Below are 23,042 nucleotides of genomic sequence, written 5' to 3'. Positions count from 1 at the left end.
CTAGCCTTGGAACCTGGGACACCCTGGGGCAGTGCCACCATCCCGAGGCTGCCATGGCACAAGCAGGCCCTACTATCATGAAGCCTGGGACATCCTGGGGCAGTGCCACCAACCCAAGGCCACTGTGACACAAGGGGGCCCTGGTGCCACTGAGAGGCTGCACAGCAGGTCCAAGCCCAGGCCAGAGTGAAGAGGCTCCACATCCTTTCGATCCCTCCAGCTGAGTCCACAGATGTCTTGGGGCAGAAATGCATCACCCTCAATGTCCACGGGTGAGTTTTTGGACACAGAATCTGGAAGCGTAAAAGATGGTTCTGGGCTGGTTGGTTGCCTGCTCGGATCTGTCCTCTTTCCACACAAAACCTGGCTCACACCAAGCAGCGTCTAAGTCCTGGAAGACCTGCTAAACACAAGTGCAGTTACAAAGCGGAGAAACTGGAGGGGGTCGGGCTGTGTTCCAGTGGCACCAGTGTTTCTCAGGAAGACCCTGGGAATTACAGGGTCCAGGGCAAGGGCTTCCTGGGATCCAGGACATGGAACAAGAACCCATTTCCCGATCCTGTTGAATATGAATCGCCTAAGGGCCAATTCCCTCGGAGGACTGAGCACTGCCCCACAACACCCTGGTATGGGTATGTTATTACATACATTGGTATGGGTATGTTATTACATACGTTGGTATGGGTATGTTATTACCCATACCAAGGTAATAACAAGCCCGTTACCAGCAGGAGGCTGGTGATGAAGACATGAGGACCAGATGAGCACGAGGGATCCTGACAGATCATCCCTGGCACCGAGCAAGGGGCGGACACTACCCGCTGTTCCTGACGCATCAGCCCTGGCACTGAGCGAGGGGTGGCAGCACGGCCTGTGCCCCTGCAGATGCAGAGGGATGTGAGGGGGACGCAGGCTGGGCTTGGAGGCTAACTCAACCACCTGCGCTTGCACTTCCGTTCCTCATGGCAGGGAGGTGAGGCACAGGCAGCATTAGGGCTCACCTTGCCCCCGGGCTGCACTTTTTTCTGCTTCTGAGTCGTGCTCGCTTTACATGGACAGGCATAGCTATAATAACGGTTCCCTGATTATTTCGCTGCCTACATAAAGGGCTTTCAGAATTCACTTCCATCCTTAGGAAAGGCGGCCAACACCAGGCTGTCTCCCTTAAGATGCCATGTCTCATATGGGGGAAAAAAAAATCAAGAGAAATCAAATAAAGGCCATAAAATACATCAGTTTCAACACTAAAATTTAATAGTACGCTTTAAATTGAAGATGAGTTAAGTCACATTTCCAAACCTCTGAAAGCACGGTTACTGGGAGGGAATGGTTTGCAACACACAAACGCAGCTCTGTAGAAGTGCCCAAGCTGGATGAAGGCTCAAACGTCAGTGCAAGGAGAAAGTCTGAACAAACTCTCTCCTGCCCTGCTGCTGTCCTCTTCCAAAACACACTGTTTATCTGTCAGTTTAGAACAAGGCCTAGGGAGGTGGGAGGCAGGCCTGGGAGGGTCACCTAGCATCCAAGCTCCTCACCCACACAACTGCGCTGAGCTGAGCAGTACACATAAACACAACTAATTCTCCCCAAAAAGAAGACGGAAGGCAGCACACTGCCACGCCAGGCACCCTGCAGATGAGAAGATTGAGGGGAGCCAGAGGTACCTTTAATCTTGCTTGCATGGTGGAGGGAGAGGAATAATGCCACTCACTTGAGTGTTGCACAATTCTTTCTAGCACTGAGTGGCAGAAAATAAAAGTTATAGATGCTTCCTCAGATAAATGTTTCTGAAGAACTGAACATAAATTATGTGCAGGAAATAGCATTATGAATGCCTCAAGTGCTTCTGTTTTCAATAATCCCAGGGTAATTCTATAAACCTGGGAATCAGTCTCACCCAACTCCAGGATCACGGCCTAGGTGACGTGGGCACACATATCCTGAAGCTCCAATGCTCAACTAAAGTGGGGCGAGTGAAAATGATCCTGGGTATAATTTACACGGACCCAGGAAGGTGGTTGAGCCCCAAATCCCTAAACCAGGAAGACCAGTGTCCTTCAGGGGCCTCACCTCTGTCCTTTCCCAGCCTCTGGGAACCACCACTCTGCTCTCTACTGACACAAATGCCCCTCCAAGGTACAACCAGGAAGATCATCATTCAAAACTGAGAAACGTGGCAGAACAAAGCTGTCAGGAGATTTTAATCACCAACACCACTTGTTACATGACCCAAAGATGATTAAAATCCCAGGCCCTTCACGACTGAATGTTATCTATACTTAAATGCATTTCATCACCATATTGGGGGGTTATTCCTTTGTTTTACTGCAAATATATCCAACTGCTGTAAAAGGAAAAGGCAATTTGTTAATGAAGCTTCTTGGAGTGTCTCAACAGGCCTCCAGGCAGGATAAAAGGCAGGACCTCCTGGCAGAAACGCTCAGCTCTGAGGTCAGGTGGAGTTCTTGAGCACCAACCAAGGCAAAATAAGGTCGAAGACCACACCACACTTTCCTCAATCACATCTTCATTCCACCTTTCCTTCTATTTCTCACGACTTCACTGGCAGAAATTGTGCTGAAAGAAAATGGAAACACACACATACATAGGAGACCCTACAGATGCTGAGAATGGGTGCAGCCGTCACAGTCCGAATGTCCTTTCAGGGCCATCTGACCTGGCTGGGATCCAAGTATCCAAGTGCAAGATTGTATGTTAGACCCGTGAAGCCAGGATTAAAGCTACTGAACGGCAGTTTTCCATCCCACGGAAACCGGCCTTGCTAGGGGCTTCCTCGGGGACCACCGACCTCACGCCACCACCCCTCAACTACTTCAACTAACCTACATCATGGCAGAGGCCTCTCCAGGCAGACCAGCCCTGCCCAAGTCCTGCTTCACGGCAAACCCTCCAGACAAACGTCCTTGGCCTCCTCCGGGAGGCTGTGCTTGGAAGGTGCCCTCATTTACTTCTGTGGCTCTGAGACATTTAACTAGAGCCCAACACATTTCTTCCTGTTCACATAGTATTGAGTTAAAAGATTTTTAGGAGTAAACTTTCACTGGGAAAAATACCATTTCAGGAGCCCCAGTGACCACAATGAAAATGTTTTTACCTTCCCTTACGTGACATCGGCAACACCAGGTCCAGTAAACGTTCTGGATCTCAGATAATGACATATCCACTCATAGTAAGTCTTGGTCTTGTTTCACAAGCTATCAAATGCTGCCCAGAAGCAAGAAAAACCCCACAATGTGGCAGGGAGGGGCGACCAGCGTGAGTTCTAAGGCCAGACCACCCGGGTCTGCTGACAGCGTGGCGAGGGGCAAACAGTGCAGGGTCTAAGACCAGACCGCCCGGGTCCCGCTGACAGTGTGGCTTCAGGAATTTCCTAAACCCTCTGCTCTCCAAGTTTCATGTCAGAAAAATGCAGTGATAACCGTGTCCACCTCGTTTAAATATATATATATACACACACACATATATACACATACATACACACACACACACATATATATACTCCAAAACTACAGCCCTATAAAGGCCATTAATCCTAGTTATCCTCAAGGCATTGAGTGATCAATAATGAGCCGTCCTCCTGCTGCTGACCTGCCTCAGCCGCACCCTCCAGAAACCCCGCATCCACACCAGCCACACAGGATGAGGCCAGGGAAGGAGCAGGACTGTGTCTTGGGAACTTAAACTCTGGAAGCTGAGTTAAATCAGTGCCGCTCAAATCTTGTCACCAACTATCTTGTTAAATTGGGAGATTCCATCTCTGGGGATCCTGAAGGAACCTGAGGCTCTACATTGAGTGAGGTGAGCACTCGTGCTGCAATGAGACGGCAGGGAAAGCAACCGAATCTGGGGTCGCAGCTGCCTGAGGCTTGGGTCCCACCGGGAAAGTGGCACCAGGGCCCTCAGGACAGTGGCGGAGGTCCCAGGAGGCAAGTCCCGGCGCAGAGACTCATGGGCCCAAAGATTGCTCCAGGGCCAGGAGGGGCTGCTGCGCTGACAGCCACGAGGCAGGCAGCCTTCAAGCTCCTCCAGCTGCCATCCTGCAGGCAGGGAGGACAGTGCCCAGACCACCCCGGGGCTCCCCCAGCCTGCCAGGCTGGTACTCTTACTCCAGGCCACTGACAAGGGTACCCATGTTGCAAGCTAGGTTGAAACAGTGCCTCAGGCCTCGGGGCACATGCACACCCCTGCAGGGCCACTCCTACCCAACACCTGGGGATGGCTATTCCCACACATCCTCAACTCACAGCAAAACTTAAAAATGAAAGTCGGAAGATACAGCCAGGAAACCAATGCTTAAGAAGCAACTCCACGGTGACTCTTCCTAGAGCTACTGCTATTGAACATCTTTAAAAACATTTCCAGGGTGACTTCCTAGAGCTATTGCTATTGAAAATCTTTAAAATTCTTCATTTCAAAATTAGTTTTTATTACACTGTCTTCCCTATTCCACCAAGACTCTAGAAAACAAAACCATTACAATTTCCAATTCTATCTTATAGCGGTTAGAAATACACGTTTCCTCAAAGGATTCTACGTGTTTCCTTGGCAATATCCTTTCCATGCCCCATACTACTGCCCGCAACAGGGAAGGCTTTTCCAAACAACCCAACCCAACCCAACTCAAGGGCCCTGAGACAGGCCCCTAACGAATCGTCTACAAACTCTTGAGACAGGCTTGCCCTGACAAATCATCTGCAAACTCCATCTTCCATTAAAAACAGTACCGACAATAAGCATATTACCACCTTTTAAAAATTACTGTAAAGTGGACAGTGTTCAGTTCTGTGAATTTCGGCACAAATATTCCCATAATCATCATCACACAAGCAGAACAGTCCAACAGCCCCAAACCCACTCACGGGGCCTCATAAGCATACCCTTCCATTCCCAGCAACCACCCTCTCTGTGTTCTCCCATCCCCCGGGTCTGTCTTTTGCGAGTGTTGTCGCAAAACACTCGCAAAATCACGATTTCCTGGGCATCGTGCTTGGAGGTGCACCCGGGGTGTCCTGTGATCAACAGCCAGGCCTCGGGGCTGCTGGGTATATATTATTCCACGTATGGCTGTGGCACTTTGTAACCTGTTTTGGGCAACTATAGACAGCGCTATTAACATCTGGGCACAGTTCTTCTTAAACATCAGATTCTGTTTCTCTAGGGTAAATACCCAGGATTGGGGTCACCGGGCCCCACGTTTGTGTGAGTTCAGTTTTGTAAGAAACCGCCAAGCTGTCTGCACCGTGCTGAACCCCAGCATCGCACAGGAGTCCCGGCTGCCTGTCCTCACCAGCACCTGGGGCTGTCGAAGACCTTAGTCAGGCGCTCCACAGGGGTGTGAACACATTCACTGCGGCTTCAGTGCACATCTCGGTGCAACCAGTCACGCTGAAAGTCATTTCAGATGCTTTTGGGCCATCCTCCGTCCTTCTCAGCGAAGCATCTGTTCATGTCTCTTCCGCTTTTAAGTCAGGTGGTTTGTTCTCTGTCATGAGCCGTGGGAGTCCTGTGCATTCTGGATATGAGTCCTTTGCCGGCTGCATGGTTCACAGAAATCTTCTTCTCGTCTATCAAAAATGTGTCTCTTCAATTCCCTAGGGGTGTCTTTTATATTAGAAGTTTAATTTTGATGAGTCTTACCTACTTGTTTTCTTCCTTGATTATGGATCACGGTGTGGCTAAGAGCTCTCACCCTCGGTCTCCACAATTTCCCTTTCTTTTGTAGTTTGGTATTTTACATTCAGGGCTATGGTCCACCTTAATTTTCATACAGGAATTTCTCCCTGTTTTCACTCTTTTGCATATGGCTGTCCCATAATTCCAGCACCATTTGTTGAAAAGACTCAAATTCCACTGAACTGCTTTTGCGTCTTTGGATCTGTTCTGGACTCCACTCTGTCAGCTGACTCGTGTGTCCATCCTGAGCATAATTTGTGACTTTAGTGGCTGTCTCTGTGAAAAAAGGAATTCTGTCGGGAAGCAAAAACCACATTAGAAATGCTCTAAATAAGATTTTTCCTGTTGTCAGGAGAGCAAAGCCACTGCCCTAAGCAGAGGTGAGGCCTCAACAGCTCCCGGGCACAACCTTAACACACAATGGGGAAGGGAATTCATTTCAAGGGCCACAACGTGAGACCAGCATAGCCATGAAAACTGCAATAATTTCACAGCAGAATGAAATTCATAAAGAACTGCTGAGAAGCGTGTGATAAGTTACATAAATCACTGTTCCTTAAATTCTGACGGTTGACTAGAACAGAAATAGCTTCACGGTACAGTTCAAACAGGAGAAAGGTAGGTAGGGGTGGTTTCCACACCACACAGGGCCTGCAGGAAAGAGACACTCTTCCTCTAAACGGGAGATCCCGGGAGTGATGTGGTAAGCCATGGTGAGAGGCAAGGAACTGTGCAAGCCGGAGTCGCGGCCTTGGCCCCACCGCGGAGCCTGTGTCCTTGAATGACGAGGCTCAAATGTCAGGCCAGGGCAACCAAGGCAGTTATCAGGGGACAAGAAAACGAGCGCACGGTGGAGGCAAAGGTCTGAAATTGCGCAGCAACTTCGAGTCAAGTGGGACAAACTGACTCAAAATACAGGTTCCAAAAACCATCACAGAGAGCTGTTCCTCGGCTCTGGAAAGGCTAAGTGACTAATGCCCACACTGAGCATCTGCTCCCAGAGACGACCCTGGTGACCTAAGGCCCAGCTCTTCCGAACCCGCGCCAAACCTCAGTGAGGAACTTTGTTGGTATCTTATGGCACATTGACATGTTCCCTTAAAATCTGGTATTTCATCAACAATGCAGGCGCCAGCTTTGACTCGTACACATTTCAATTAAACAAGATAATTTACACCCTGACCATGCCAGGTAAGAGGTTTACTACAATCTTTAAACAGAGCCAGAGGCTACAGTCTGCTCCTACACAACACCATGTCTCTACAAGTTCGATGGGTTTTTACTTTCCATGTCTTCACTTGCCTAGTGCTAGAAAGCAGATTAAAAACAGAAGGAACCCAGAAGCACTATTGAATGAGACTCAAATATCTTGCAGTCATCATCGTGATGAGACGTTTATTAAACAGAAATGTTCTCCCCTGTAGAAAGCAGCACATATCAACACACCGATAACTGTCGCCAGTATTCCAGATCATCTTCCCTCCCATGGCCACAGTGCAGGGCAATGGACCACGCACACCTGCAGACCCACGGAAAGCGGGGTGACACGGCCGATTCTTGTAGCGAGCAGGCCAGGGTGCACTCAAAGTGCATCTCTTTCCAGAGGTCCGCCATGGAAAGTTACACATTTATTCCACGAGTTAATGGCACTGCACTATACATTTCTGTAAGATTCTCTTAGCAAGCTTTTCCTTCTGCCTAAAATGTCCTGACACAAACTGAAAAAGCTCTTGGAGCTGCCAAAGACTTCAGTATCCCCTTAACTATTGTCATGCACGCCAGTGTGAAGAGACCACCAAACAGGCTTTGTGAGCGCAACATGTCTGTTTATTTCATCTGGGTGCAGGTGGGCTGAGTCCAAAGAGTCAGCGAAGGGAGGTAAGTGTGGGGCCGTCTTATAGGATTTGGATAGGTAAAGGAATATTACAGTCAAAGGGGGCTTGTTCTCTGTCGGGCAGCAGTGGGGGTCACAAGGTGCTCAGTGGGGGAGCTTTTTGAGCCAGGATGAGCCAGGAAAAGGAATTTCACACACAAACAAAATCATCGCTTAAGGCAAGGACCGGCCATTTTCACTTATTTCTGGTAGAATGTTATCAGTTAAGTCCAGGCAGGGCATTTGCACTTTAGTGATTCTTCAGTTACTTCAGGCCATCTGGGCGTATATACGTGCAAGTCACAGGGGATGCGATGGCTTGGCTTGGCCTCAGAGGTTTGACAACCATAGTCTTTACTTTTAAGGTGTGGGGTAAGATCATATAATCCCCAACTAAGCTCCTGATGCTGTGTGCGGCATCCAGCAACAGCACATTCCATTCCTGGATTACATTTGACTCAGGAGTGCACAGTGAGAATGATTTGTGGTGAATGAAACACCAGGCAGGAGGTTGATTCCGCTGGGCAGCTCTTCACACACAGCCCAGTCGCTGAGGGGAGAGGAAGAGGCCCACGCGCGTCCACCGTGCTCACGCTCCCTTGGAGTGCACCCCACTCCTAGAGACCTGGACCCAAGGGAAATCTCACCTAAAAATGGGCAAACCCTCACTTTGGCAGAGGGACAGGGACTCGGGGCCACAACTTGACCTCAGAGCAACACAAGTGCAGACATAGCACCCCAGGACACCCTCCCCACCCAAATTCAAGGAGGAAAACCAACCCCCGCCCCCTTGCAGAAACCCCCGGCTGCTGGAGCAGACGCCTGCCGGCGTGTGCAGCCTCTGCCGTCCCACATTCCGGGCTCAGCACCTGTGCCTCAGCCCTGGCACTGCTCGCCACACCCACAGGTGTGCCAGTAGGGGCAGGTCCTAAGGTCTCCACTGCACCAAAGCCCGCAAGGAAAAGGGGCAGCTCCCTCCAGCAGGAGTCCAGAAGCACACACTGCACCAGCGTCACAGCGTGAGAATTCTCCCCTCGGTCTCCGAGTCGCCAGTCTGTTGCCTGCCACGGTCTTCTGCCAATGGCAAGGCCCAAGCTGGGCGCCACGTTTGGTTCTCACCATTTCCCTTGTCAAGATCAATACTGCAAACATATCCAATTCATCCTGTCACTAAAAAGGAAATAATCCGCCATCTCCATCACAAATGACGCAACCAGGTTTCCATTACTGCGGTGTTTTTTTCCCCCCCCTCTATTTTGAGATGGAATTTCTGCTCTGTCTCCCAGGATGCAGTGCAGTGGCGCGATCTCGGCTCACTGCAACCTCTGCCTCCCGGATACATGTGATTCTCCTGCCTCAACCTCCCAAGTAGCTGGGATTACAAGGTGCCTGTCACCATGCCCGGCTAATTTTCATATTTTCAGTACAGACGGGGTTTCACCATGTTGACCAGGCTGGTCTGGAACTCCTAACCTCAGGGGATCCACCTGCCTCCTCCTCTCAAAGTGCTGGAGTTACAGGCGTAAGCCACCAGGCCCAACCATTACTGGTGTAATTTCTAAGCCACTCTCTCACACCCACTCCCTTTTTTTTTTTTTTTTTTTTTAAAAGAACCAGCTTTATGCCTATATTTTTTCCCAGAGAACCAGTTACCCATTTCAAGTACAAATAAGACACCATGTTTAAAAACCAAAAATGCCAATTTGCACAGAAGTCTCCAAATACCTAGTTGATTTGAGCCTTGAGAATAACATCAAGCTGTTGGCTGAATACAACTTCCCTTTCCATCTGTCTGCTTGTGAGTTAGACACAAGGACGAAGCCACGAGCTTGGGACATAAAGGCAGGAACCACCAAGGCAGCAGAGACTCCAAATAAAAACTCGAAGGACCAACACAAATGCACCACACCCTGCACACCCTCTTCTCCTTCCTTTTCAGAATTTCCAGAGGATGAAACAGGGACCTCCTCAGACGTCCCACGGTGCAGGTGGCCAGAGGGGAAGGCGGCAGCAGCCTGAATGAGGTGACCAGGAAATCACATTCCACAGACAGAAATTCTCCATGTGCTTTACATCCTCTGTCTCTGAAGAACTATGCCAGCCTAACAGTTGCTAGAAAACCACCTTCAAGTATCATTTCCCATTTCAAGCAAAGAAAACAGTGGTGTGGCATGAGGGAAAAACATAGCCATATGTTCTGGGGTATTAAATAAGGTTTTTTCTGTTATAAACGTATAATTTTACATTCTCAGATTTCTGTATAATTGATATGCTTCCTAATTGGCAGACATAGTAATAAAAAGTGAATTCCAAGTGTAAGATCAGAGGACCCGTTCACATGGCTTCAAGTTCTGCTACTGTGTTTCAACTTAAGAAAATGGTTCTGTGCGTTGGTAACAAGGCCTGAGAGTCTGTGTGTGAGTCTGTGTGGCTGTAATCAGGGTTCGTGTTGGCTCTGTACCAGAGGATGTTACACTGTTACATTATCTTCTACAAAAAATCCTGAAAAAATGAAGGCTGAATAGACATACACACCCTCCCAAAACAATCCAAATGTCCACCGATATGAAAAACGGATGAATTACGGTTTCCATCATGGAATATTCCTCAGCAGTGAAAACAAACTATAGCCACAGGTGCCAACTAGGATAAAGAAAACCTTTTAAACACGTTTAAAGTGAACTGACTAGGTGGAATTCCTCGATTACAGGCATCTGCTCCAAAAGGGTACTGTTCTGAATCCTGTGATGTAGAATGATATTTAGCAATCCTGTTTTGGGGCACATCTAGAAAAAAAGCAAAATAATGACTACACAATTTTAAATTCTTTGTAAATTATAACTATTACTATGAAAATTCTAAAAATGTGAAAATCTTCCCAACTGTTGTTGGACAAGCTTCAAAATAAATACCCTGGCATTGCTTGCCACACCCACAGGTGTGCCAAAATAAATGAAAATATAGCCTAAGTTAGTAGAATCGAAACCTGAAGATGTACGAGCCGTCCCCCTGCCTCGCTATCTATACATCGTGTAGAAATTTAAGAGCAGGTAGTGACACTGCAATGCAAGGCTCAAACCAACTGGGTATTTGGAAACTTCTATGCAAATTAGCATTTTTGGTTTTTAAACACGGTGTTATTTGTACTTCAAACAGGTAACTTTTTGATTCCCTTGGAAAAAATATAGCCATAAACCTGGTCTAAAAAAAATAAATACGGGAGTGAGTATGAGAGAGAGTAGCTTAGAAATTTTAAAAGTATCAGCAGGGAGCAGTGGCTCATGCCTGTAATCCCAGCACTTTGAGAGGCAGGCCCAAGGGACCTTTGAGGACACTGGTCTCCTCTGCTGCCTTCCTGCTGGACTGACCCCAGGATATTCACTGGATTTCCACCCCTGTCTCATTTAACATCCCAAGGGTGGTCTTCATCCTCATCTGGGGCTCAGCTCTGCCCCAATTTCTTAAATCTCTGCCTTCAGAGCCTGAAAACACCCACGCCCAGGGTCACCCTAAGTCCATGTTTACCCCAGAGAGTCCCAATTTTATGTTTTCCCAGCATCGCCTTAGTGATAATTTATCCTGTCAATTCCAACTGCCTTCACACCTCACCCCTGCTGTCTCCCAGCAGACCCCACTCAGATGCACATGCCCCAGACCCCACACCCAGGTCTGTGCATGCTGCCCTGCTCTGCCCATGTGGGGACCACCTCTCTTTCTTGAGGAATCAGCTGGCGATCATCTCCTTGTGGAGGGCTGCCCTGACTTCCAACTCTCTCCAGCAAAGGCAGAAGCCATCCTCGGTACTTCCCCAAAACTCAGGCCAAGTACGAAGATGGCACAGATGTTAGCTGTGCCTGGGATGCCATGGGCAGGGTCCCCAGATGCTCTGCACATGGCCCGGAGCACTGCCTGAACATAGCAAGTGCTGAAGAAACAAAACTGACATGCGCTGACCTCTGCTAGGGCCCCCTTCACCATCCACATCTGTCTCCCCTCTGGACAGTAAAATCCACAAGACACGGAGGGCTTGTCTCACTCATCTTCAAACTCCCAGAGTCACCCTGGTAGGTAAAGGGGACTCAAATGTCTTCTGAAGGAAGCGGCTGGTTAGCTGCCAAGTTAAAGGGCCTCTGAAATTCAGAGCTCTGCATAGGAGTCCAGCACACTTTATTACGAATGACTCCAACCACGGCAGAAGTGGCCGTGGAACCAGTGCTAACCAATTCAGGGTTTGTTCACTGTTTCTCAGTTAATTATCACAACTCACAACTCATTCTCACAGAGCAGCTGCGAACAGATCCTCAGACGTCTACACAGAGTGGGACTATGGCGCCGAGTCACGTGAACGTCCTGTTGCAGACTGGGAGACACCGGTCAGACATGGACCCAGGCAGAGCACAGACCTCACGTTAAATCTGCTCCCTGTAAACAGCGCTCCCTGCCAGGCCCTTTCCTATCCGCACAGCTTCTACAAATTCAACTCTCACACCTGACACCTAACAATACTGCACACCCCCATGTGAACGTCCCATTTACCTCCCAAAATGACCCGGCATGGCCGAGTACAAAAAATTTCAACATAAGGGAACTGGAGGGCATGTGGGGCTTTCTCGAGTACCTGCTGCCTCCTGATGGGAGGGTCCAATGCTTCACACCCCTAGTGAAGGGCGGGTCTCTTCGGCCCCCCGACTTTGACCTGGAGCTTAAATCAGCATTAACTAATTTCACTTTCCAGGACCAACTTCAAAGGCCTGCAAAGCCAGAGAAGGGAGAGGAGATGGAACACGCCCTCACCTCAGACCTGCCACAAGCACGCACTTCTCAGATGCGTCCCAAGGTGCACAGCGTGTCCGATGCCTGTTTCACATCCACCGACCTGCAGGTCTTCTATGTGGCATCAGCCTCTTGGGCACTGGAACCAAGAGGTATAATGGCAAATCCCCTATGCAGCAAAGGTGAGGCAAAGGGACCCAACGCAATGGAACTGACCTTTTTCTGACAGTCTCAAAACAGAAGGAAAATACTGTACAGCCAACTTCCCCTCACACAGGTTTATTTATCTGTGACTCAGCGGCCATGACAGACAACTTCAGGTTCTTACCGATTCCTATTTTCCCCATCCAGGAAGCCTTGGTTTTTAATATCGTACGCACTTGCCATTTTGTAGGCCAAAAACAGCAAATACTGGCAGTTTCCTACAGTTCAACTGAATAAAATATGATCATGGCCTTTTGTGAAACCATGAAGAAGAGGTGGATATCTCAATATGTGTTTCCAGACTGGCTTTGTTCCTGAAGTGGTAACTCTGTTCACTCAGGATTTTAGACACTGAAGAATAAACATCAATATCCCACCAAGAAAATCAAAACAATGAAATAATTTTGCATCCACCTTGGAGCCGTTTTAGGATAAGGCAGGACACAAACTTTTAAAAAGCTGCAGTTGTCCCTCTGTATACACAGGGACATGGATTCCAGAACACCCCCCGAGTTTACCCAAATCTACGTATCCACAGGACTCCACGGCCACCCTATGGAACCGCATGTAGGAAACGTCGGCCCTCCACAAAGCCAGGTGTTTTCAGTAAGGGTTTGGTTGGAAAATAATTAACGTAAGTGATCCTTCGAAGCTCAAAACCTATGTGGTTCAGGGTCAGCTGCATTTATTACTTGTGTCATATCTGAGGCCTGAAAGCCATCATTCTCGATACCTTAACGTGATGGTTAACAAACTAACTGTTCTGATTAGAAAGAGGAAAAAGCTTATTTTTAAGCTGACAATGAGAGTGGATGCGGCTACGGTGAACGAAGAACAGACCTAAGCAAGCACCAAGGCTGGGGTGACTGCCTGTGCTCAGACCCACCAGGGCCTGTTCCTCCATCTCCCTCTGCTGAAAGGGATAACCGCTTCTCCCCCACGACTAAAGGGCCTTTTTTAAATACTCACACGAGAAGTGCTATGAAAAGCTAAAAGGTCACAGATAACATTTTTAAAAATAAACATTAATGTAAGCATTTAACAAGCCCATTATGATTTTTTAAAAAATGGTAATAAGTTCTTGGGTGTGGTGGCTCATGGCCGTAATCCCAGCACTTTGGGTGGCCGAGGTGGGTGCATCACCTGAGGTCAAGAGTTTAAGACTAGCCTGGCCAACATGGTGAAAACCCTTCTCTAACGAAAATACGAAAATTAGCCAGGCATGGTGGCAGACGCCTGTAGCCCCAGTTACTTGGGAGGCTGAGGGAGGAGAATCACTTGAACCCAGAAGGGAGAGTTTGCAATGAGCCAAGATCGTGCCATTGCACTTCAGCCTGGGCGTTGAGTGTGAAACTCCATCCCAAAAAGAAAAAAAGATTATAAAGTTTTCTTTCCAATGAACCTATCATTCAGCCACTGAGGTATCCTATAGCTACTTATTCAGCCATGAGATACACAACAGGAGATATAGGCGAACAGGACACAGTTCTTCCCTGAAAGGCGGCGGCACCCTCAACAGAAGGGAGGCACATACTCCGAATGGAATCGGCATAGGGAACAGATGCTGCTGCAGGTGGAACTGGCTGCACAGAGCACCCGCTCAAGTGTCTGAGAAACAAGGAGCCGTTGGTGCCATCACCTTTCATACCTGAGCTGGGTGGTGATGACATCACTACCACTACCACCCGGGACAAAGAGCCCCAGAACCACACAATGAGCTTACAAACTCACCAAGGCGACGACCGAGTAATGTGCGTGGAGTGATGCGAACACGCAGACGTCAGGGCCACGTGCGGAGTTGGTTTTGTGCATCAACCTGAGCGTGCCTAGGGTGCCCAGATGGCTGGTTCTGCATTATTTCTGTGTGAGATGCATGTTGGCCTCTGGACTGAGTGGAGACCCATCCTTGCCGGTGTGGGGGGCACCACCCTATCCACCCAGGGCCCGAGTAAAACAGCAAGGCGGGGAAAACTGGGTTCACTCCACCTGTCTGGCTGATGGGCCAGTGACATTTGTCTTCTGCAGCCCGTGCTCCTGGGTCTCAGCTCCTCAGACCCGGGTGGGATCTGCACCCTCCGCTTCTCAAGTCTTCAAGCCACACCCTCCCAGGACTCCAGCTTGCAGGCTGTGGGTCCTGGGGCTTCTTGGACACTGTAGCCCCTGCAACAAGCCTCGCCCTGGAGACACACGCACACCCGGCTGGCTGTCTCTCTGGAAGCCCTGACTAAAAGCCGCCCCTGAAAGTGGTCTTCAGAGTTTCTTTCTAGCCCTAAGATCCCAGCGCCCCTCCTACAATTCTAGGCGGAAAGGTGAACGGAGACCAATGGACAGAGGTGTGTGCGAGGACACACCAGGCAGCAGCACTAGGCAGGAGGGCACTAACGCTCACTAAGCAAAGAATCAATGCTGCTTGCCACAAAAATGAGAGCAGTAAAGATTTCTTCAAACAGAAATGAGTTTGTTTCATGATTTGCTCTTAATACATAAGAAAGCATAAAATTAGGCCTATTAACAATTACGTAAGTCTTTAGAGGCCCTTGAACTACTTCTGTCCCTTTGTGTTTTTATAGAAAATAAGCCTGAGGTTAAAGAGAATAACGTCACTGGCCACAGCTGGGGCCACGAGAGGACACAGCTTATACCCCTGAGGTCCCTGGGTGCCCCTGAGTCCTTCCCTTGCTATTTATGGAAATATGGGAGAAACCAGGAGGTCTGAGCACAGACCTGGCTGTGCTCCTGGGGGCCGAGGAAAGCACCCATCTGTCCAGTCTTCCCTCCACACCCCAAGGTTCCCTCTTACCCAGACTCTTGGGCTGACGCGGCTCATGCACTCAACAGCGCCATCATTAAACGTTTAGCTTCGCATCACGAGGGCCTCCTCTGGCCTCCTCTGACCACTCCTGAACCTGCAGTCAGCACTAGTCTGCAGGACACGCGTGGAAAAAGTTCATGGATCACGGTCTCCAACGAGGAAGGTGCCAGGCAAGGAGTCGGAGAGCTGGGGATGGAACAGCACTCACCCAGGGAGGCGAAGGCCAACAGCGGCCACCACCGAGGGCCTCCCTTCCCACCTTGAGGGCAGCTCACCCAGGAAAGCGAAGGCCGACACCGGCCACCACTGAGGGCCTCAAGGGCTCTCCCCACCCTGAAGGCGGCTGCGATCACATTTCCCATCGCACCAAGAGACCCCTGTATTGAGCACAAACCTTTCCAACCTTTGAATCTATAAGGAATCACAACACAGACATTCCCTCAATCCAAATGGCCAGCCCACAAAACAGACACGCAATCATGCACATTTCCTGTGGGAAAATCAGTCAGTCCCTGGGGCCTCGCGCCAGGGGTGGGGGAGCATCATGGGGAGATGCCCCAGCCCCAGCCTGGCTCTTCTCTCTACAGCTCCTTGCCTCTTCCCTCCTCTTCCCCCCGCCCCTTCCCACCCCCTCCTAGCCTCAGAGGCTCCTTCCTCAAATTCTTTCCCCTTGATGAAGTCATTCATGCCCAAAATACAAGGCAAAGTCATGGAGGCTCAAGAGAAAATCCATACCGTGCCTCGCGTTTTAGATTCTCATAAGTTTGAGAATAACCAAGCAAGAATCTTTGGCATGTGAATGTGGTCTGAAGGCATCTGAGCACAATGCCCGGCACTGGCCCGGAGTGGATCATGGGTGTCTCGGACATCTTCGTAACTCTACGCCAATTATTTTGAAACATACCAGCAGAATAGAACCATGTGAATAGCTGCTTCTCAGTTAAAAGTAGGAAAAGACTTCAAAAGCTGCCCTCAAGGAACATCCTTCCCACCAGGAGTTTTCTGCATCGGGTCCTTCAGGCATAGTCAAGGCCCCTGGGCCCAACTCCCTCATCCCTGCGTCATAAAGCAGCAAAGACAGTGAGGAATAAAGCAAGTGAAGGAGTCAGTACCGCACAAAACGGGCTCCAGAAGCCACAGCCACTCTCCCAGTGTGGGAGCCAAGTTCAGAGACCTGGAAACACCAGCTTTCCCAGGGAGGAGGGCAGAACAATGCCATTTCCCCCTAGTTTAGGGAGACACCACCCCACGTCCTCTGGCCTTAATAGAAGAGACACTTCACATAAATGATTTCAATGACTCCACCACACACAGAAAGTGGGCTAAGGGCTAACACACCCAAATAAATGCCAGGCAAAAACACATTAAATGAACACACAGATAACCAAGGTTCTCCTGTTATCCACAAAATATTCAGAAACAAATCCAGTAAGCAATCTCTTTGCAATCAAAAGACCAATTCAGAGGTGCAGATTAAAAATAAACATACAACTGAACCCTTAATACACCAAGAACCAAATTCCACGGAAGTGTTATCACATCACCACCTCCCAGCTGAAGGAAGCAGCACTGGCCACTGACCAGCTGTTCACTCGTGGGTCAGTGAACGAAAGGCAGTGTTGTCCAGGACAACAATGAGATGTTAACCTGAAAAGGGCAAAATTGCAGAGGCTGGAGGGACCTTCCAGGTAACCCGGCCCCCTCAGTGGACAGAGGACCCCCGTGGGGCCACAGAGCCCAGAGCTCCAGTATGTTCGGGGCAAGGACTCAACTGCAACCCTGATGATGTCCGAACGCCTTCTGCCCTTCTGTATCTCTGCCCCACTAACGGAGAATCCGTGAATGCTAAGGAAATGTAACGCATTTTACAATACACGTAGATTTTTAGCAAATTAAAGATAAACAGCGACAAACTTTGAGAATTAACCAAAATATAGTTCAATGAATGCCCAAACTCAAAGCTAGTCTCCAAGAGGTGATAAGCTGTGTGTGGTGGTTAACGCCTGTAAATCCCAGCCGTTGGGGAGGCTGAGGCAGGAGAATCACTTGAGCCTAGAAGGTTGGGGTTGCAGTGAGCTGTCATTGTACTACTACACCCAGCCTGAGAAACAGAGTGAGACTGTCAAAAACAAACAAACAAAAACAAATTAAAGGAGTTCAAATGAACTCGCCCATACCCTTTAAATTTTCATTTGAGTACATGGGGTGATCTAGTTCCTTTTTCCCTTGCAATACATGAATAATCTAATAATTCAATATAATCTAACAATTACATGGGAAAATTTAATTATTTTCCCATTTCATTATTCCCTATCTCAGGGAAAAAGTTAAAAGTATTCCCTATTTCAGGGAAAAAGTTAAAAATCATTTTAAACCTTCCTTCCACAAAACAGTATACTCAGTCATCTCTATCTGCTTTATCATGTGGACTTCAGCTTCACATGTCTATAATACGGTTTTTGTTAAACAGCGTTTATGTAGACAGGCAAGAGAAAGAAACACTTGGTCTATGTAGAAGCAGCAGAAGACACGTTTTAACAGAAAAGGGAGAAGATACCACCGTGTGAATCTGGAAATTCTGTCCTCATCTTGTCCACACACACAGAAAACACCCAAGCACGTGCCTAGTGTCCAACAGGAGCACAGAAAGGACGAGGATCCCTCCAGTTGTTTGATGACCAGCCCCACTTGTCACCGCCACATAACAAAATCCGCACGGCAACTTCAGCAGGTTTCCTTCATGATTCCACAGAAATCAGGCTGAAGAACATACAGATGTTTTGCCCACATTTAAAAATCCAAGTGTGGGACTCATAGAAATAAAACACATTATGGGTTCACTTAACTTTTCCAAATTTTTACTTGGAGAAACCTATAAAGTTCTTGTCAGTTACATGCTTAAGTTTTTCAATAATTTTTAAATGCAAAGGTCGGGCAAGACTTGTAAAGAGGTACACACATACGGCCCGGCACGGTGGCTCACACCTATAATCCCAGCACTTTGGGAGGCCGAGGTGGGCAGATCACGAGGTCAGGAAACCGAGACCGTCCTGGCTAACACGGTGAAACCCCGTCTCTACTAAAAATACAAACAATTAGCCAGGCGTGGTGGCGGGTGCCTGTAGTCCCAGCTACTTGGGAGGCTGAGGCTGGAGAATTGCATGAACCCGGGAGGCAGAGCTTGCAGTGAGCTGAGATCGCACCACCGCACTCCAGCCTGGGTGACAGAGGGAAATAGTCTCAAAAAAAAACACAAAGCAGGTACACACATACATGCCACGTTCTTCTCTCAAAGAGACAGGCCCTTTTTTAAGATTCCAGAAGTAAATGTGGTTGTCACCCTGCTTTTGAGAGGATGGGCTGTGTTTTAAGCATGAACACACTTTCCTCCATGCACCAAGGATGCACCATGGAGGCAGTGCTGCCACCACCTCCCCAGTCTCTGCTCAGGGTGGGGCCAGGGGAGCTCAGTTGTCTCCCGTATACACCGTTAACAGGCCAGGTGCTCAGAAGGAGGCTTCCAGGACTCGCTGTAGGCATTTATCAGCAGGGCAGGCAGTGCCTCGTGCTGGTGGGCATCCAGCAGTAAGGGGGTCTTGCACTTCACTCCCTGGGCCCAGCCCCAGAGGAGAAAGAGACACCTGTATCATAACTCACATGTATTTATAGATACACAGAGACACTGCAGTGCAAGGTGCAGAACTAGAAGGAATCATGGAAATAAGAGGGAAGACATTTGGTTACGACTGGCAGAGCCACCTCAAGCCTCAGCACTTCCTGCCGGAGCCCTCCCTGACCAGACTCCTCCAGGGTCACTGCCAATGCCTTGCCCAGCTCATGACAGGGCAGACAGTGACAGAGCCTCAGAACAACCTCCCACTCCTTCCTCACCAGCCCAGGGGACGAGCTGTTCATGAGTGTCCCAAAGCCTGAATGCGGGAACACAGAGGTGACTGAGCAGAAAGGGGAACAGCCACAATGGCCGCGGGTGTGCAGATATTGCGGGGCACCCCAGCAGCCCTTTCCGTCTTAAAGAGGATGGCCACGGGTGTGCTGACGCTCCCGCGTGACCCAGCCGTCCTCTCCACCTTATAGGGGAATGGCCACGGGTGTGTGGACATTCCCGGGTGCCCCAGAGCTCTTTTCACCTTAAGGAGATTTTCACAGTCTCATATCAGTCTCCAAACTATTCAGTGAGGTTGGAAGAGTATCACTGTGGACCAACACTGATTGGCACCAAGTAAGGGCAATTTTATAACCATGTCTCAACCATGAAACAATCAGGTCTTTGGCTATCTGGTCTAAGCTTTTTCTGTAACAAAGTTGGATAATTAAGTTGAACTTTGGTTTTCCAAAGCTTGTTACAGAAACCACATCTTCCTAGGTGTGGCTCTGTGGTGTCACGTGCACACATCAGTAGCCAGGCTTGCCAAGACTCACGGCACGTTACACGTTCACCTGAGAAGGCTGCTCAGTCACTGAGGGCTCTGGCATGCTCTGAAATGAATTTGCCACTTCAGTCTACACTCTATTCCCTTGTTTGGTTAAAGAAACCCAAGCAGAATGTGTTTTGGCCAATCGCGTGCTGACCCAACTGCAGAGGTTTTAACTAGAGTACTTTCATTGCATCATAGAAAGCAAAGTCATATAGATCAACTCATTATTACCACTCCAAAGGTTTAGTAAATCTCTAGATAATCAGGCAAACATTTTAAGAAGCTACATTAAGGTTTACAATACTCAAAATTTAAAACTACGTCCATGCTTCCAAAAACCACCATTCCCATTTTAGATGGCCAAATGCATATGAGAAAGAAAGAAACGTGCTGAGCACATTTTTTGGGTAATCTTATGGAGAAACTGCCACTTTAAAAATGGCTCCAGTTCCTGGCTCCAGATGGGTGTGGTGGGTTGCCTCACTCAATTTCAACTCCACCTGAAGCTGGGACACTAGAAATCCATTCCCAGACTCCAGGGCCCCAGAATTCCCAGTTCTGGAAACAGCCTGGAATGCAGACCTGTAGCAGAGAATTCTTTCCTGCCCACCCTAACTGTCGTCTGTGGAAGGCGACAGTCAAAGACAAGTCCACCCCCCTAGGCGCAACCGCACCACGAAGAACCATTTCAAGGTGGGAGGTGATTGATTAGTGGGAACAGGCAGTTTAGCTAATCACTCATAAGGCAGAGAAGGGGGGTTTGAAGGCCTGTATCTGGCCTTGCCCTCGGTAAATGGTCATCCGCCAGTCAGCCTAAGCCACATGGGAAGGGGCTTCTTGCAGTAAAAGTGGGGGCGCAGTTGTGGGGAGGGGGAGTGTCTTAACCATCACTGTTTTACAGGATCACAGGGCTCAGGCAATGTTCAGTATTGTCACACACCAAGGTTTTTATAGTCTGAAGAAAACTGCAGTCCTAAAGTGTCAGTTCTCAAAGCCCTTAAGTTCCTCCTGCTAAGATTCCCAGAGGGTCTCCACTTCTTGCACCGAACCCCAACTTGCACAGGCACCTGTGCCTTCCTCCTGCAGCAAATGCAGATAAGAAGCTGTGGCTCTGCTGCAGTAATGATGCCATGCAGCCCTAACACCACAGCAGAGCAATGGCTGTGGCCTGAATGTCCCCAAAACCTCATGCTGAAACCATCTCTGATGGGATACATTAAGAGGTGGGGCCCTTGGGAGGTCGTGCTCTCAGGACTGGGGTTGGTGTCCTTGTTGGGAGGCCTGGAGGAGCCCTCCTGCTCCTCCACCACGTGAGTTCTGACGAGACGACCGCTGCCATGCAAGACCCGGCAAGATGCTGCCCTCTGTGAGCCACAGGCCCTGGGGCACCAGATGTGCAGGTGCCTTGACCTTGGACTGCCTTGACCTTGGACTTTCCAGTTTCCAGAGCTGTGAGCAATAAATGTCTCTTTACAAATCACCCAATCAACAGCAACCGGACAGAGACAGTAATGTCACAACATGAGTCACTTTTCTCAGTGGGCCAGAGGACTCCCCATGAGCCACCACTGTGAAGCAAGAACTCCTTGGAGGTTGGAAAGGGGTTCACAAGGAATTCTACCCAGCACCAGGGTGTCTGTCCTTTCTTGCAGGAAGATAACTGAGCCATGGCAGGAAACTACAGGGTGGGTGGGGCTGGACAGTAATGTGTCACCTGCTCATCTAAGCCTCAGTCTCCTGCCTCTCATCACGACAGTAGGGATAACACCCCCCTCACCTGAGCTGTTGGGGGAGGTAAGAGTGCTGGGTGATTAACAATTGTTAGCTCCACAGAAATTAGGCAAAGAATCCACCCCATGTCTTATAAAACCAAACCAGCCCAGGAATTCCACATCACTACTAATTTGCATGGGAAAATGCCAGATTCTCCTAAGTTCTGGCATGTCTTTTGTATTAATAAAGTTTGCAGAGTTTTCACATACTAGTAAATAAAACAGGAAAATAAATCATACAATTTGGAGGCTGAAGCAGGAGAATCACTTGAGCACAGACAGTGGAGGTTGCAGTGAGCCAAGACCTCGCCACTGTACTCCAGTCTGGGTGACAGACTCCACCTCAAAAAATAAAAGATTTTGCTGCTTCATACTAGTAAAGTGGGCAGATTCTACATGCCAACTCTTATTCAAAGGTCGCCTAACACTGACTTAGGAACTCTGGCCCTGATGTGCTTGGAGTTTTAACCCTAACAGTGTTAAAGACCACCCCCCAAGGAGCTCTGAACAAGTACTCCAGGTATACACTGAACAAGACCACACACTCTCTGACCGAAATCTAACTTCACAGACCCAAACTACAGAACCGCAGAAGACACTACTTCTGTCCAACTTTTTGTTCTGCCATCGTTTGTGTCCATTATTTCCTACAAACCGTCTCATTAGAATTTAGGGCACACAAAAGGCCAATACAACAGGGTTACTTTTCAAAGGTTTGGAGGTGAAGAACAGATACAATGCATTAACTTCCTATTGCTGCTGCAACAAATTACCACAAAGGCAAACCTCCCCTCAGCCCTGGAAGTCAGGAGTCCCAGGGCTGAAGTCAAGGGGTCAGTAGCTTGTATTCCTGCCTGGAGTCTCCCAATTCATAGAGGCCACCATGCAGCTTGACTCACAGCCCCACACCCCTCCTACCACTGCCCCAGCCTCAGCCCTGCACCCCTCCGGCCCCTGCCCCACACTCGCCCTCAGCCCCACAGCCCTCTGGCCTCTATCTCGTCCTCAGGTCTCCTCCTCTGAGGCAGACCCTCGTACTCCCTCTCATCAAGGCACATGTAAGAACACTGCACCCACCTGGACAACCCAGGGTCCTCCCCATCTCACTGTCCATTACACTCACATCTGCAAAGCCTCTTTTGCCATGGAAACTTCATTATACTAACAATCATTTAACAAGTGCATTATAATGATGTGAAAATTGGCATCGTTTTCCTCCTAATGAACAGATCAGTCACCCATGTACCCATGTAACCTATAAATATTTGACTATTAAATATACAATACTGTAGGAGACAGAGATGAGGAAGACGGTTCCTCCCTGAAAGACGACTGGACCTTAGACGGAGGGATGAACATTCTGAACAGGATCAACGTAACTCAACATTTGAGTCGGAGAGGCCAAGCAATGAGACTTTCAAAAAAGCAACCAGAAAGTATGTACTTTGCCTGTAGTTCACATCTGTGCCTGGCGTCAT

The sequence above is a fragment of the Chlorocebus sabaeus genome, unplaced genomic scaffold, assembly GCF_047675955.1.
Source record: "Chlorocebus sabaeus isolate Y175 unplaced genomic scaffold, mChlSab1.0.hap1 unalloc_scaffold_236, whole genome shotgun sequence".
NCBI classification, from domain to species: domain Eukaryota; kingdom Metazoa; phylum Chordata; class Mammalia; order Primates; family Cercopithecidae; genus Chlorocebus; species Chlorocebus sabaeus.
Note: the sequence above shows the minus strand (reverse complement) of the source record.